This window comes from Lynx canadensis, chromosome A2 (genome assembly GCF_007474595.2).
Source record: "Lynx canadensis isolate LIC74 chromosome A2, mLynCan4.pri.v2, whole genome shotgun sequence".
Classification (NCBI taxonomy): Eukaryota; Metazoa; Chordata; class Mammalia; order Carnivora; family Felidae; genus Lynx; species Lynx canadensis.
Window position 1 is genome coordinate 18,411,665 of NC_044304.2, and position 14,500 is coordinate 18,426,164.

Genomic DNA, 14,500 nt, shown 5'->3' on the forward strand with positions numbered 1-14,500 from the left:
GTTTTTAACTTCGAAGTGTGAAATCAGGTGATGACTGCTTTTGTGAGTCATTTCAGGGATTTAATGGAAACCATTTCCCTGTGCTCTGATGTCTGCCAGAGTGCCTGCTTGGTGCTAGGCATCTACTGTGAGAGAGGGCAGCAGAGGACGTGCTGCCGAGACCCCAGCAGTGGACCCCTTCTGACTCTTTTGCTCTCTGGGCAGCCCTCGGCATCCAGCTTTGACCTGGACAGACATTGACCAGCTGCCCTCCCAGCACAGTTCCACTCTACCTTTGTGCTGAGATGGGGAGGGGTTTGGATAGCCAGGGGAAGTTTGGGGAGACAGAAGGAAACTTTTTAGTTTCCAGTAAGCACTTACTTGGTGTTTGTAAATTTGCCTATTTATAATACATAAGTACTTAATTTTATTAGCTCTTGTGTTTTATGACTTAGTAATATATGTAAAGCTTAATTGAATATTTTTCTATGAAATTTGGGAAGGCTGCATGCATAGCAAATGAAGCTTCACACCTAGCCCAGGGTAGGTAGTCGGTAAATATGCACTGAAGTGTAATTATTGTTGGGCTGTCTTGAGATAATTGTAATTTGCTTTAATTGGGTTCTTGGATGCCACATGGGTATGCGGATGTGGTAATTCATTCTCACTTGGATATTGCTGAGTCTGGCTGCCCTCCTCTCACATTTACTCTCTACTTCCCAGTCCAGCTGCTGCAGCCAGATGATCCTTGTTTTTGGGCTCAGTTTACCCTTTTCTTTTTTTAAAAAAATTTTTAAACATTTACTTATTATTTTTGAGAGAGAGACAGAGCATGAGTTGGGGAGGGGCAGAAAGAGGGAGACACAGAATCTGAAGCAGGCTTCAGGCTCTGAGCTGTCAGCACAGAGCCCGACGTGGGGCTCAAACTCACAAACTGCGAGGCCATGACCTGAGCTGCAGTCGGACGCTCAACTGACAGAGCCATCCAGGCGCCCCATCAGTTTACCCTTTTCTGTCTTCCGTGCCCTACCTGGGCATCAATGATTAAGACGGGACCTAAGCCTTATAAGTGTTTTTTCTGAAGTCTAATTAGTATGACTCTGAATAATGTGTTTTTTTAAAAAAAGATTATAATTGTGGTAAAAATACATAAAATTTACCATCTGACCCATTAAAGCCTTTTTTTTTTTTTAAGTTTATTTATTTATTTTGAGAGAGAGAGCATGCACGCACACATGCAAGCAGGGGAGGGGTAGAGAGAGGGAGAAAGAGACTCTCCAGCAGGCTCTGTTGTGCTTTCAGCATGCAGTCCATTGCGGGGCTTGATCCCACAAATGATGAGATCATGACCTGAGCCGACATCAATAGTCAGATGCTTAACTGACCGAGCCACCCAGGTGCCCCATTAAAGTATTTTTTAATTGTGATAAAAAACATCTAACAGGATTTACCATCTTAACCATTGTTGAGTGTGAAGTTCAATGGTGAGTAATGTTTAACAGCAAGTGGCATACTGAGGTCAGTAGAGTGTAGAATGAACGGTTTTCTCAGTGAGTTTTGTCACAGAAGATGTGAAAAATTGACCCAGATGAAAAACCACAGTCCGGTGGAAAATGGCCTGCAGCCCTGGATTTTTGAACCTTGTCCTTCTTCTCTTCCTCTAGGACATGTTTGTACCTGAGTGAGTTTGTACCCAGGTATTAAACCTTTGCTTCCTTCCTGCCTTTGTTGAAAAAACCAAACCACCATCAGCAGAAACCATTGCCCTTCCTGTACCTCCCTCTACTTTTGGTATCTGTGATAAGTGAGAATTTGCAAGAGTTTTCCAAGTGAGAACAGTGTCGAAGCAGCTTTTCTGATAGATGATTGTATAGTGTTTGCCTTTCAGAGATGGTAAGTTTTTTCTCCCACATATTTTTACTTTAAGTCTCTTGCTGTGTGTGTAACCCTAGACTCCTTTGGTGGGTTCTCCAGCTCCTTGATGGTGTCTCTCTGGGGCTGCCCCCATACCTCTAGTGATATTCCCGCAGTGCACAAGTCAGTCAGGAACTTGCCTCATGTTAGGAGTCCTCATCTGCTTCTGGAGCTGTCAGTGCTTTTGAGGTGACACCTTGAATCTTCTGACTTGGTTCAACACCTTCTTCATCTGGTGCCAAGGAGTGAAAAAGGCCCATTTTTAACTGAAAGCAGAGAAAGCTGCCCGTCTTTGGTATTTGGATCCCAAATAAACAATTACTTCACACTATTGCTTTCCACTGTGTGGAGTGCATCCTGTTGGCCATCAGAGCAGTTAAAAAAAAATTTTTTTTTTTAATGTTTATTTTGAGAGAGAGAGACAGAGACAGAGACAGAGACAGAGCACGAGTGGGGGAGGGGTAGAGGAAGAAGGAGACACAGAATCCAAATCAGGCTCCAGGCTCCCAGCTGTCAGCACAGAGCCCAACGCAGAGCTCGAACCCATTAACCGTGAGATCATGACCTGAGCTGAAGTCAGATGCTTAACCGACTGAGCCACCCAGGCACCCCTCAGTTTGAGCAGTTTTAAACTAGTTAACCCTGTAGAATTTTTATATTAACGTTAGACTGACATTTGACATTTTAATTTCTGAGTGTCTGAACCCTAAAGTGGTTGTTTCAGTTAGGTTTTTGCTTTTGACTTTTTCAAAACCATTTGAACTTTATTATCTCAGTTTGGTTTAAAAAGAAAGTCTCATTTTCCTTAAATTATTTATTTATTTATTTATTTATTTATTTATTTATTTATTTATTTGGGAGAGTGTGTGAGCGGAGGATAGGGGCAGAGAGAGAGAGAGAGAATTTTTTTTTTAAGTTTATTCATTTTGAGAGAGAGAAACCATGGGGGTGGGGCTGAGAGAGAGGGGTACAGAAAATCTGAAGCAGGCTCCACGCTGACAGCAGAGAGCCTGACGTGGGGGGCTCAAACCTGTGAACCACAAGATCATGACCTGAGTCATGCTTAACTGACTGAGCCATCCAGGCACCCTGAGAGAATCTTAAGCAGGCCTCATGCTCAGTGCAGAGCGCATTGTGGGGCTCGGTCCCACAACCCTGGGATCATGACCTGAGCCGAAATCAAGAGTCGGATGCTCAACCGACTAAGGCACCCAGGCACCCCTCCTTAAATGTTTTAATTACTATGGTGAAAAGAAGCAGTTTGAGAGTTTAAGTACTATTTTTAGGTAACCTAGCTATTTGAGAGTGGTGGTTCCTGGGAGTGGTGGGGTGGGCTGCTTCTGCATCAGACTCATCTTGTGTGGTTAATAATGGGTTGAATCTCACAACTTTTCCTTCATTCTTCGAGAGCAGAAACTACTAGGGAGCTGTTCTTTCAGAATTTTAGTTAAGATATCTTAGTTTCATTCTCTGTGGGCTTTTCTGCATATGAGGAAACATTTAAGTTTACTATGAATTGAGTTGGTGCCACATACGCATTTGTTCCTCGTGTTTACTGAGTGGAAAGCATTTACTGACTGAGCTTCCTGTGTGCATGGGACATTCATTAGCTCTGGGGAGGCAGCCTGAGCAGAAGAGAGTTGCTTCTTTCCTGGAGCCGGGCTTCCATTGGAATATTCTAGTTTCCAGGGACCAAGACTGTCTGGACAGAGTAGGGTCATAAGAGCTTGTTCCTCATGGATGTATGTCCTTCCCTGTCCCACCCTCACACAAGGCATATGCTTTAGTCATATATAGATAGGGGTTAGTATCAGTGACAGAAAAGAAGGATTCTTTCCTGCTAAACTCGGTCCTTGGAAGCTTGGGGTCCTCACCTGTCACTGTATAATGCTTTTGATTCCCTAGTTGTGTTCCTGCTGATTGATTTGGTAAACTTGAAATACACCTGGCTCCAGGGCAGATATTATGTATTTTGGTATACAAAAGATACCACCTCTTAGGCATTGCTGAAAACTTGACTTTTTATTTCTGCGCATCACTGGAGAGTCCCCAAGGTCATGGTTGGAGAAAGGAAGTGTTGGTGTGGCCATTGGCAGATGCAGAGGATTACCAGCTCCAACCCCAACTAGATTTGGTTCCTCTGAGTGAGGGCACTTATCTGAAATGGGTCGCAGGGTCTGGGGCCCCCTGGGCTTCCTACCTCAGCCTGTCCTTTCACTGTTGGGGACCCATGCCCCAGGAGCCTGGTGGAGGTCCCCTGATCAGATATTCTTCATCTACCCCATAACAAGCTCTGTGGTGCTGTTTGGTGCTGAATGTTCACCTGGCCCAGGGAGGGGTGTGATAGGTACCTAGGGTACCATAGGGCTCTCTTCCCTGGTGCTAGTGGGCAGGAGGATAGGCCTTTGCCAAGAGAAGAGGGAGAGGGCAGACTCATTGGCTGCTCTGGGATAGCAGTGTCCCAAAGGGCTATGCTGTGTCCAGGCTTTGCAGGTTATAACACTTTTAAGGTTTTTCTGCTCCCTAGGGTGAATTGTCTGGGACTAAGGGATGGAACTGCCTGGCAGCTATGCCCATTTTTCACACTGTATGTTACGACTGTTGAGCATGTGTTCAGAGAGCAGGGGCTTCCACTAAGCTCTGGGAAGGTCCCTCTTCACAGAGTTGTATTTCACTGGGGTCAAGGGCAGCACTGAGCTCAGACTTAGTGGCAGACACTGCACTGGGTACTGGTACAGAGGAATGAGTTACCCATACCCACTACCCATTTTTTGGTAGGAGATCTTGGGCAGCTTCTGTTAGCCAGAAGGTTGTGAGTTCAGCTGAGACATACATATTCTTGGGCTTCCCTGAGCACTTCCTGTGTTCTAGAGGATATAATGTGAGTGCATGTATGCAGTATTAAAATGAGTGGCTGTGTCAGGAACACTGGGTGATTCTGTCTGTAGTCTTTCTCTGGTTCCAGAGCACCTTCTCCATATTTTGGCCACAGGCTCTGTGTGAGTGACCATGGTTGAATGTTACCTCTCTTTGGGCCTTGTTCCCTGAAAAAAATGAAGAGGAGGATCTCTGGAGTGCCTCCATCTCTGAATGACCAAGTGTGTGAGTAAGAGACTATGTAAAGACCTTCCAGTGGGATGTCCTAGTTTGGGTGTTTGAATGCAGCCTGCCAAGTTCCTAGCACGGGGAGATGTGACCCTTGCTTATAGGAATCCAGCATCAGAAAGACACAAGGTTGCTTTTTGCCAAGTTTGAAAAAGATCTTTTCTCCCTAGATCATGGAAAACCAACATACAGCCTTTGGAGTTGTGCCCTGGACATCGTCTGCTTGCTAAATGCAGAGGCACTTAGTCATACCCATGAAACAGATACTTCACATCATCATGTGTCCGCAGATAGCAGACTGAGCTTATGTTCCGGGTAGGACAGGGTGTGTCTCGTTCTGTTGCTGTTTTCAAATAAGCTGAGAATTTTTAAAGGGAGAATCCGATTAGGAAAGTAAAAGATCAACTGGGTCTAAGAAGTAGACAAATAAGTAAATTAAAGAGTAAAGAGATAGGAAGAAGCTAAAAAAAACCATTCTTGTAGCCTCCCCATTCATTCATTAGGTGTGTATCTGGAACTATGTGTGATTAGCATGGGTCAGTGACTGTGACAAATGTGTCCCTGCCCCTCCACATCTTACAGTCTTGTAGGGTGTTGGTCAAGCTGAGCCATTTACTCAATAAGAATTAAAATGTGTAATAAAGGAAAGGCCATTAAGAGAAGCAGTATGCAACAATAAACTCCAAAATTACAATTTAAAATAGTACAAAACAGGGACTCCTGGATGGCTTAGTTGGTTGGGCATCTGACTTCAGCTCAGGTCATGATCTCTCAGCCTGTGGGATCGAGCCCCGTGTCGGGCTCTGTGATGACAGCTCAGAGTCTGGAGCCTGCTTCGGATTCTGTGTCCCTCTCTGTCTGCCCCTTCCCCACTCACACTCTGTCTCTTTCTCTCAAAAATAAACATTAAAAAATAAAATAGTATGAAACAAAAGACAGACATTTTTAAAAGTTAAGTGATAAACTAAGCTATAAAAGGGGTATGAAGGCACAGACTGTTAAGAAACTGGGAGACACAAAAACACAGAAAAGAGTTCAAAGACAAACCTTTAACTTGGGGCACTTGATAGGGATCTGAGTAGAAGACCTCTACCCAGAGTACGGTGAACCTGGGTATCGAGGAGTCAAGAGTGGTTCCTTCTTTGCCTTTCCTGGTAGAGGACCCTGCAGCAGTCACTGGGAGTTAAGTGGTTTTTGGAGCCGATGCCCACAGGGCCCCAGCTTCTAAGTCCCTGGTCATTTGGTGTTCCCTTGAAGAAGTGTGGCACTTAACACTGTTGGTAAGTCTATAATGGGCAAAAGTGACCCACCAATCTAGTGGTGGCTGGGAGGAGAAATCCCTATTGAGGAATGGGTCTGAAATCCCATGAGAGCTGCCTGGTCACCTGTGGCCTTGGGATAGAACAAGGTAGTGGAAACAGGAAGGAGGACAGTGTTATATCTGTTATTTAGCTAGCACTGATGAGAGTGTGGGATCATGCCAAATGATAAAACATCTTCATTAATTTTCTAAGGTAGGTGAATTTCAAATCCTTTTTCATACCTTTGCAGAGCAGCTCTATGTGTTTTTCTGAGCCTTGAGGAAACAAGTGCTGTCTTAGAAACTAGGAATATGTAAACCTGAGTGACATGTACACCGGGAGGTAGAGGTGGACAGTGATGAGGTTGGGACAGGGCAGTAGCCCCAGGGGCTGCAATCTGGATGCTGTTCAGAATATGCCAGACACATGAATGAGGACAGGGCTTTTCAGTCCTGAGAAGGTGGTGAAGAAGACACAGAGAGGTGAAATGGAGCAGGAGTGCTGCTCTATTGTTTGCTCTGTTGTTTGCTGCTCTCTTGTAGTGCTGCTCTACTGTTTTAGAATTTTTATTAGTTTGAAATGATGGTAAGAGCCAAGACCTTTACCTTCACATGTTTTCAAGTCCTTAGCAGAGAACGTAGATCAACATTACACATAACCTGAATATATCTGCCACTGAGCTTTTTTTTTATACCTTAATGTTCTATTGTATTTTTTTTAATGTTTATTTTTGAGAGAGAGAGAATGTGCGCAAGTGGGGGAGGGGCAGAGAGAGAGACTGAGGATCCAAAGCAGGCTCGCTCAAATTCATGAACTGATCATGATCATGACCTGAGCCGAAGTCGGGTGCTTGACTGACTGAGCCACCCATGTGTCCCTTTGTTGTATTTTTTGTAAGGTCCTATTTTAGGAAGGAAAGCAGTTATCAATTTGGAGACCCTTGTAAATCCCTCCTTTTCCCTTAGCCCTCTCTTTCTAGAGTGACCATGATTCTGAACTTGGCCCTGAAGATCATGTGCATGATTTTATTTATTACAAACATATGAATGTATAAACTATATATAAACATTTGCATAAATAGTATTTACATCTTTATGCAATGGGCATTTTCTGCTAAACATTTTTTGAGGTTTATCAATTTTGTTTCTTAAATTTTAGTTCATTTTAATTGTCCTACTGAGTTCCCATGGCATGAAGTGCCTGTTGATGCTTTCTCAGTTGATGGACGTTGGCATTGTTTCTAGCATTTCAGTGTTCACTCTGTCTCTGTATGTATGTGTGCATACATGTATCTCTGCCTGTATATTCCTCAGGGTGTGTGTCTAGGAGTGGAAGGGCCCAGCTGTGTGGTGTGTTCTCTGTTTCATCCCCTCCATGATACAACATTTGAACATTTTCACCCATTCGCATTGGCATGGAATGTTTTTTCATGTTGCTTTAATTTTTCCCCCCCTGATTATTAGTGAGGTTGAACCATCTTTTTGTATGTTGACTGCTATTTAGGTTTTTTCTGTGAGTTTACTTCTTTTGCCTTCAACCAATTTTTATTGTTTTAGGGCACTTGATGTATTTTGATGGAGATCCTTTAGCCATCATATGCATTGGAAAAGCTCTCTCCCAGGCTGGGGTTGGTCCTTCTAACTTTCTTTATGATGTCCTTTACTGTATAGAAATTTAAAATTCAAATTTTTTTTTTTAATGTTCTAACTTTTGGTTCTTTCTTTAAAAAAAATTTTTTTTCAACGTTTATTTATTTTTGGGACAGAGAGAGACAGAGCACGAATGGGGGAGGGGCAGAGAGAGAGGGAGACACAGAATCGGAAACAGGCTCCAGGCTCTGAGCCATCAGCCCAGAGCCTGACGCGGGGCTCGAACTCACGGACCGCGAGATCGTGACCTGGCTGAAGTCGGACGCTTAACCGACTGCGCCACCCAGGCGCCCCTAAAAATTTTTTTTTAAGTTTACTTACTTATTGAGAGAGAAAGGGCAGAGAGAGAGAAAGAGAATCCCAGGCCCAGCCTGATGTGGGGTTCGAAATCACGAACCATGAAATCATGACCTGAGCTGAAACCAAGAGTCAGACACATTACTGACTGACCCACCCAGGCACCCCTAAAATTCAAATTCTAATTTTTTTTTTTTAAGATTAAAAAAAGTTTTTGAGATAATTATGGATTTACATGGCAGTTGTTAAATAATACAGAGATCCTATGTATGCTTTATACCTAGCTTCCCCCCGTGGTAACCTCTTGCAAAACTATAGTACAACATTACAACCAGGATACTGACATTAATACATCAGCATACAGAATGTGTTCATTACCACAGGATCCCTCACTTGGCCCTTTTATAGCTATACCTATTTCCTTCATGCCCTGAGCACCTCTTAAACCCCTGCAATCACTAATCTGTTCTCCATTTCTATAATTTTGTCACTTCAAGAACATTATAGGGGTCGTGGTGGGGAAAAAAATATTATAAAAATATAATGTATATAATATGTATATGTAATGTATGTATAAAAATATAGTATGTATTCCCTTGAGATTCATCCAAGTTGTCGAGTGTATCAATCAATAGCTCATTCCTTTTTTATTGTTCTTCAGTATTCCATGATATGGATATGCCATAGCTTGTTTAACCATTCATCCATTGAAGGACAGACATCTGGATTGTGCTATTGGTTGAAAAAGCTGTTTTCCCCCATTGAATTGCTTTTGTATCTTTGTCAAAAATCAGTTGAGGGGCACCTGGGTGGCTCAGTTGAGCATCCAACTCTTGATTTCAACTCAGGTCAAGATCCCAGGGTGGTGGGATTGAGCCCCACATCGGCCTCTGTGCTGAGCATGGAGTCTGCTTGGGATTCTCTCTCTTTCTCTCTCAATCTAAAATAAAAAAATAAATAAAAAAATAATCTATTTCTGGGTTCTCAATTCTGTTCCATTGATTTATGTTAGTCCCCCCACTAATAGCAGTCTTGATTTTTGTAACTAGCTAAGTTTTGATACTAGGTAGAATAATTCTTTTTTCTTTTTCAAAATTATTTTTGGCTGTTATAGCTCCTTTGCCTCTCCATATAAATTTGAGAATAGTCTTGTCTATGTCTACAAAATTTCTTTCTAGAATTTTGATAGGGATTTCATTAAACCTTAAATTAGTTTCCTAGGGCTACTGTAAACAATTACCACAACCTTAGTGGCTTAGGTAATATACATTTATTTTCTCACAACTCTGGAGACCAGAAGTCCAAAATCAAGGAGTTGGCAAGGGCTGTGCTCTGTCTGCGGACTCTGGAGATGAGTTTATTCCTTGTCTATTCTATTTTCTGGTAGCTGCTGGTATTCCTTGGCTTGTGGCCACATCACTCCAATATTCTCTTCCTCAATTTTCACATCTCCTTCTCCCTCTGTGGTGTGTATAGTCTTGATCTGCCTCTCTCTTATAATGACAGTTGTGGTTGGATTTAAGGTCCACCTGGGCGGGCGCCTGGGTGGCTCAGTTGGTTGAATGTCCCACATTGGGTCAGGTCCTGATCTCAGTTTGTGAGTTTGAGCCCCACATTGGGCTTGCTGTTGTCAGTGCAGAGCCCCCTTTGGATCCTCTCTTCCCTTCTCTGTCTGCCCCTCCCCTGGTCGCACTCTCACTCTCAAAAGAAAGTAAATTAAAAAAAAAAAAAAAGGTCCACCTGGGTAATCTCCCTAGGTCAAGATTCTTTTTAAAAAATTTTTTTTTAATGTTTATTTATTTTTGAGACAGCGCAAGAGACAGAGTGCAAGTGGCGGAGGGGCAGAGAGAGAGGGAGACACAGAATCTGAAGCAGGCTCCAGGCTCTGAGCTGTCAGCACAGAGCCTGATGTGGGGCTGTAATTCACAAACTGTGAGATCATGACCTGAGCCAAAGTCAGACACTTAAGCTACTCAGGCTCCCTCCTTTTTTTTTTTTTTAAATATTTATTTATTTATTAAAAAAAAATTTTTTTAACGTTTATTTTTGAGACAGAGAGAGACAGAGCATGAACGGGGGAGGGGCAGAGAGAGAGGGAGACACAGATTCGGAAGCAGGCTCCAGGCTCCAAGCCATCAGCCCACAGCCCAACGCGGGGCTCGAACTCACGGACCGCGAGATCGTGACCTGAGCCGAAGTCGGACGCTTAACCGACAGAGCCACCCAGGTGCCCCAATGTTTGTTTATTTTTGAGAGAGGCTGGGTGTGTGTGTGTGTGTGCGCGTGCGCGCGCTCACACACAGAGGAAGGACAGAGAGGGAGAGAGAGAATTCCAAGCAGGCTCCACACTGCCAGCGCAGAGTCCGACATGGGACTTGGTCCCACAAACTATGAGATCATTACCTGAGTCAGTTCCATTACCTGAGTAAGGAACCCCACAATTTTGTATTTTGTTCTGCAACTCTAGTTCTGTTTTGCCTGGCCTTTTGTTGTTGTTGTTGTTTTCTATTTTTTTTTTTTTTTTTGAGAGAGAGCACAAGTGGGGTGAGGGGCAGAGGTAGAGAGAGAATCTTAAGCAGGCTCCACACTAAGTGTGGAGCCTGATTGGGGCTCAATCCCATGATCCTGGGATCATGACCTGAGCCAAAATCAAGAGGTGGATGCTTAACTGACTGAGCCACCTAGACACCCCATAACCTGGCTTTTTCGGATACTCTAGGATTTATCTCATTTATGATGGAGAAGGGAGAGAGGACCCTAATTGTATTTGGTTTTCTACATGAATGACCACTGGTCCGGGTGCCTTTGAACAGCTCCTTTGCAAGCTGGTTTTGGGCTTCCCCTCTAGTTCCTCAGTCCACTTCTACTCTGCTGCTGACAGGGGAGGGTAAGGGAGGTGTACTGCCTCATTACTGGAAAGTAGAGGTAGAAGTCCAGGTTCCTTACTCACCTTTTTTTTTTTTTTAAACTTTTTATTTATTTTTGAGAAAGATGTGAGCAGGGGAGGGGCAGAGAAAGAGGGAGACACAGAATCTGAAGCAGGCTGCAGGCTCTGAGCTGTCAGCACGGAGCCCGACGCAGGGCTCGAACTCACGAGCTGTGAGATCATGACCTGAGCTGAAGTCGGGATGCTTAACCAACTGAGCCACCCAGTCACCTTTTTTTTTTTTAACTGAAGTATAATTAACTAACATACAGTGTTCTGTTAGTTTCAGGCATACAATATAGTGATTCAACAATTGTATACCTTCCTCAGTGCTCACCACAATAAGTGTAGTCACCATATATTATTACAGTATTATTGACTATATTCCCTATGCTGTACTTTTTATCTCCATGACTTATTTATTTTATAACTGGAAGTTTGTACCTCTTAATCACCTTTATCTATTTTCCCCATTCCCCCACTTACTTCCCCTCTGGCAACTATCAGTTCTCTATATTTAAGAGTCTGCTTTTTGTTTGTTTGCCCCACTCAGCCTTTTTCGACACCTGAGGACTCGTAAAGTCCTTTTTAACTGCTGGGTGGGGGGTGGGAATTCTAGTTCCTTAGGCCTCTTTATCACTGAGCACTGGTGAAAGTTCTGGCACCATCCCTGCAGGTAGGGGGAGACACTCCTGTTATATTGCTTGGATGGGCATAGAAATCTTGGTTTGGTTTCCATTGAAACCTAGGGACTAGAGGAGTAGGAGGGGTGGTGCATTGTTAACTGGCCAGTGGGGATGAAAGTCCCAGCTCCTTACTTGGCCTGCTCTGACACTGCCCCAGTGGGGATATTAGGGAGCCTTATTACAGCATCATGAGGGTGGAAGTCTTAGGCTCTCCACTTGGCCTTTACTGGCACGGGTGGGAGTGGGGCCACAGTTTTTTTCTGTGGTGTTTGGCCAGAATAGAGCCTTTATTGTCTAAATGTTTTCTGTCTTGCTAGGCTACTCCCTTCCTGCTCCTTTGGCTAAAGAGAGCAGACTTTTGTTGGGACTGTTTTTTGTGTCATCTGTTGGCATTTCTAGGTTGCCAGCCTCTTCAGCTTCAATTCTGGGATATATGAGGCAAAAAGAAAACCCAGGGAACTCACCACTGTGTCTTTCCTTGAGTCCTGGGGTCCCTCATTGGTCTGCCTTCTTCTCTTAACTTTTTAGAGTCTGATGTTTATTTTATATATACTGTCTAGGATTTTTTGTTGTGTTTAGTGGGAAATGGGAAAAAATACATCTATCTCATAATTCTTAGAAGTGGTAGTACAGTTTTTTTCTTTTATGCTTTGTTTTTTAATGTCTTGTTAAATGTAATCATTCTTTATCCTGACATTTATTTCACTATATTGTAAAATTTTTAAAGTTCTCCTTTTTTACATTTGTGTATGTAATCCACCTGGGATTTATCTTATTTACGATGGAGAAGGGAGAGAGGACCTAACTGTATTTGGTTTTCTACATAAATGACTACTGGTCATTTGAATAGCTCCTTTGCAAGCTGATTTTGGGCTTTTCCTCTGGTTTCAGAGTCCACTTCTACTCTGCCGCTATAATACTGCTTTAAATACAGTAGCTTTATGATAAGTCTTTGGTAGGTTAGGACTCCCAGCCTTCAAAATTGTTTTACTTGGGTTTTGGCTGTCTCATGAATTTTAGTTCAAAAACAAAGTAAGAATGGGAATGGCAAAATCAGTAACAACACAAACAAAACACAAAAAACCCAAACTATTGGAATTGGTTTGGATTTGATTGACCTCACAGTACACACTGCCCATTTCAGTGGCCTTTTTTTTTTTTTTTTTTTTTTTTTTAAAGTAATACTTTTTACTTTGTATTATCCTGGTCAGAAAACATTATGTAGCCCCTGGGCCGCTTGGCTCAGGGCAGGGCTTAATTCTTTTCTAGAATGGGAAATTGCTTGTTATGGCTGTGGTCACCTTGAGGACACCCAGCAAGTCCCACAGTGCATCTATGTGGCTGTCAGCCTTGGAGCAAATGTTCTGAGCTGCCTGCACTGAAGTGGGTGAGGGGTTTGAGGGACAATGTGCAGGGTTCTAATTTCTCTTTTGGGGGTGGGGGGCAAGAGGCCAAATAAGTTTTGTTTAGGGGCACGGAGTTTGCAAATATGTTTTTGATAAACAAATCCTATGATTAGTGTTTGGGGTGTGAGGAGTGGGCAGTTGCTGAACTTGTCTGTGCAAATTCTTGTTTTTTGTTTTTTGTTTTTTTTAGTCTCTTCAAAAGCATTGTTTTAAGACGTAATTTTGATAAACAAATCCTATGATTAGTGTTTGGGGTGTGAGGAGTGGGCAGTTGCTGAACTTGTCTGTGCAAATTCTTGTTTTTTGTTTTTTGGTTTTTTTAGTCTCTTCAAAAGCATTGTTTTAAGACGTAATAATTGTTACATTTGCCACATTGTTTGATCTCCACGTACACACACAGCATTTTTTCCCCTTGAAACATTTCAAAGTAAATTGCAGAGATTTTTGATACTTCAGCTGTAAATCCTTCAAAATTGAGGACAGTCTCTTATAGAACCACCCCACCATTGTCTCACCTAAGAACATTAACAATAAATCCAGTCTCCAGCCCAGCGACACAATTCCCAATTACTCCTTTTGAAGCTGGGCTTATGTGTTTTCTGTTTTTTGGGGTTTAAAAAAATTTTTTTGTTTTAAGTAAATTCAGATCCAGTCAAGATACACACTCTACATCTGGTTTCTGTTCCTAAATCTACAACAGCCTCCTTGTGTTTAGGGGTGTCAGCATTTGGACAGACCAGGCCAGTTATCTTGTAGAAGGTCCACATTCTAGACTTGTCTGATTGTGTCTTTATGACTCCTGTGTTTGCTGTAAACAGGGAGTTAGGTCTAGAGCAGCATTGCCCAACAGCAGTATACACGATGTGAACCACACACGTGATTTAATATGTTCTGGTAGCCACATGAAAAAAATGTTTATTTATTTATTTATTAAAAAAATTTTAATGTTTATTTATTTTTGAGACAGAGAGAGACAGAGCATGAATGGGGGGGAGGGTCAGAGAGAGAGGGAGACACAGAATTTGAAGCAGGCTCCAGGCTCCGAGCTGTCAGCACAGAGCCCATTGTGGAGCTTGAACTCATGAACCGCGAGATCATGACCTGAGCCGAAGTTGGACACTTAACCGACTGAGCCACCCAGGTGCCCTGAAAAAAATATGTTTAAATAAGAAGATGCAATTGGGGGATGCCTGGGTGGCTCAGTTTGTTAAGCGTCCCACTCTGGGTATCAACTCAG

The 14,500-nt window shown here is 42.9% G+C and overlaps 1 protein-coding gene across 5 annotated transcripts in view; it reads left to right on the top strand.

The window, feature by feature from the left end:
- DAG1 (dystroglycan 1) overlaps positions 1–14,500 on the top strand; it is a 69,769-nt gene that overhangs the window by 34,267 nt on the left and 21,002 nt on the right. The window contains exon 1 of one of the 5 annotated variants that reach the window (XM_030306761.1): positions 1,854–1,872. The exons of the other annotated variants lie outside the window; for them this stretch is intronic. The gene's annotated coding sequence lies outside the window, so the exon portion shown is untranslated. Of the gene's footprint in view, positions 1–1,853; positions 1,873–14,500 lie in introns of those variants that run through there. 5 annotated transcript variants of the gene reach the window in all.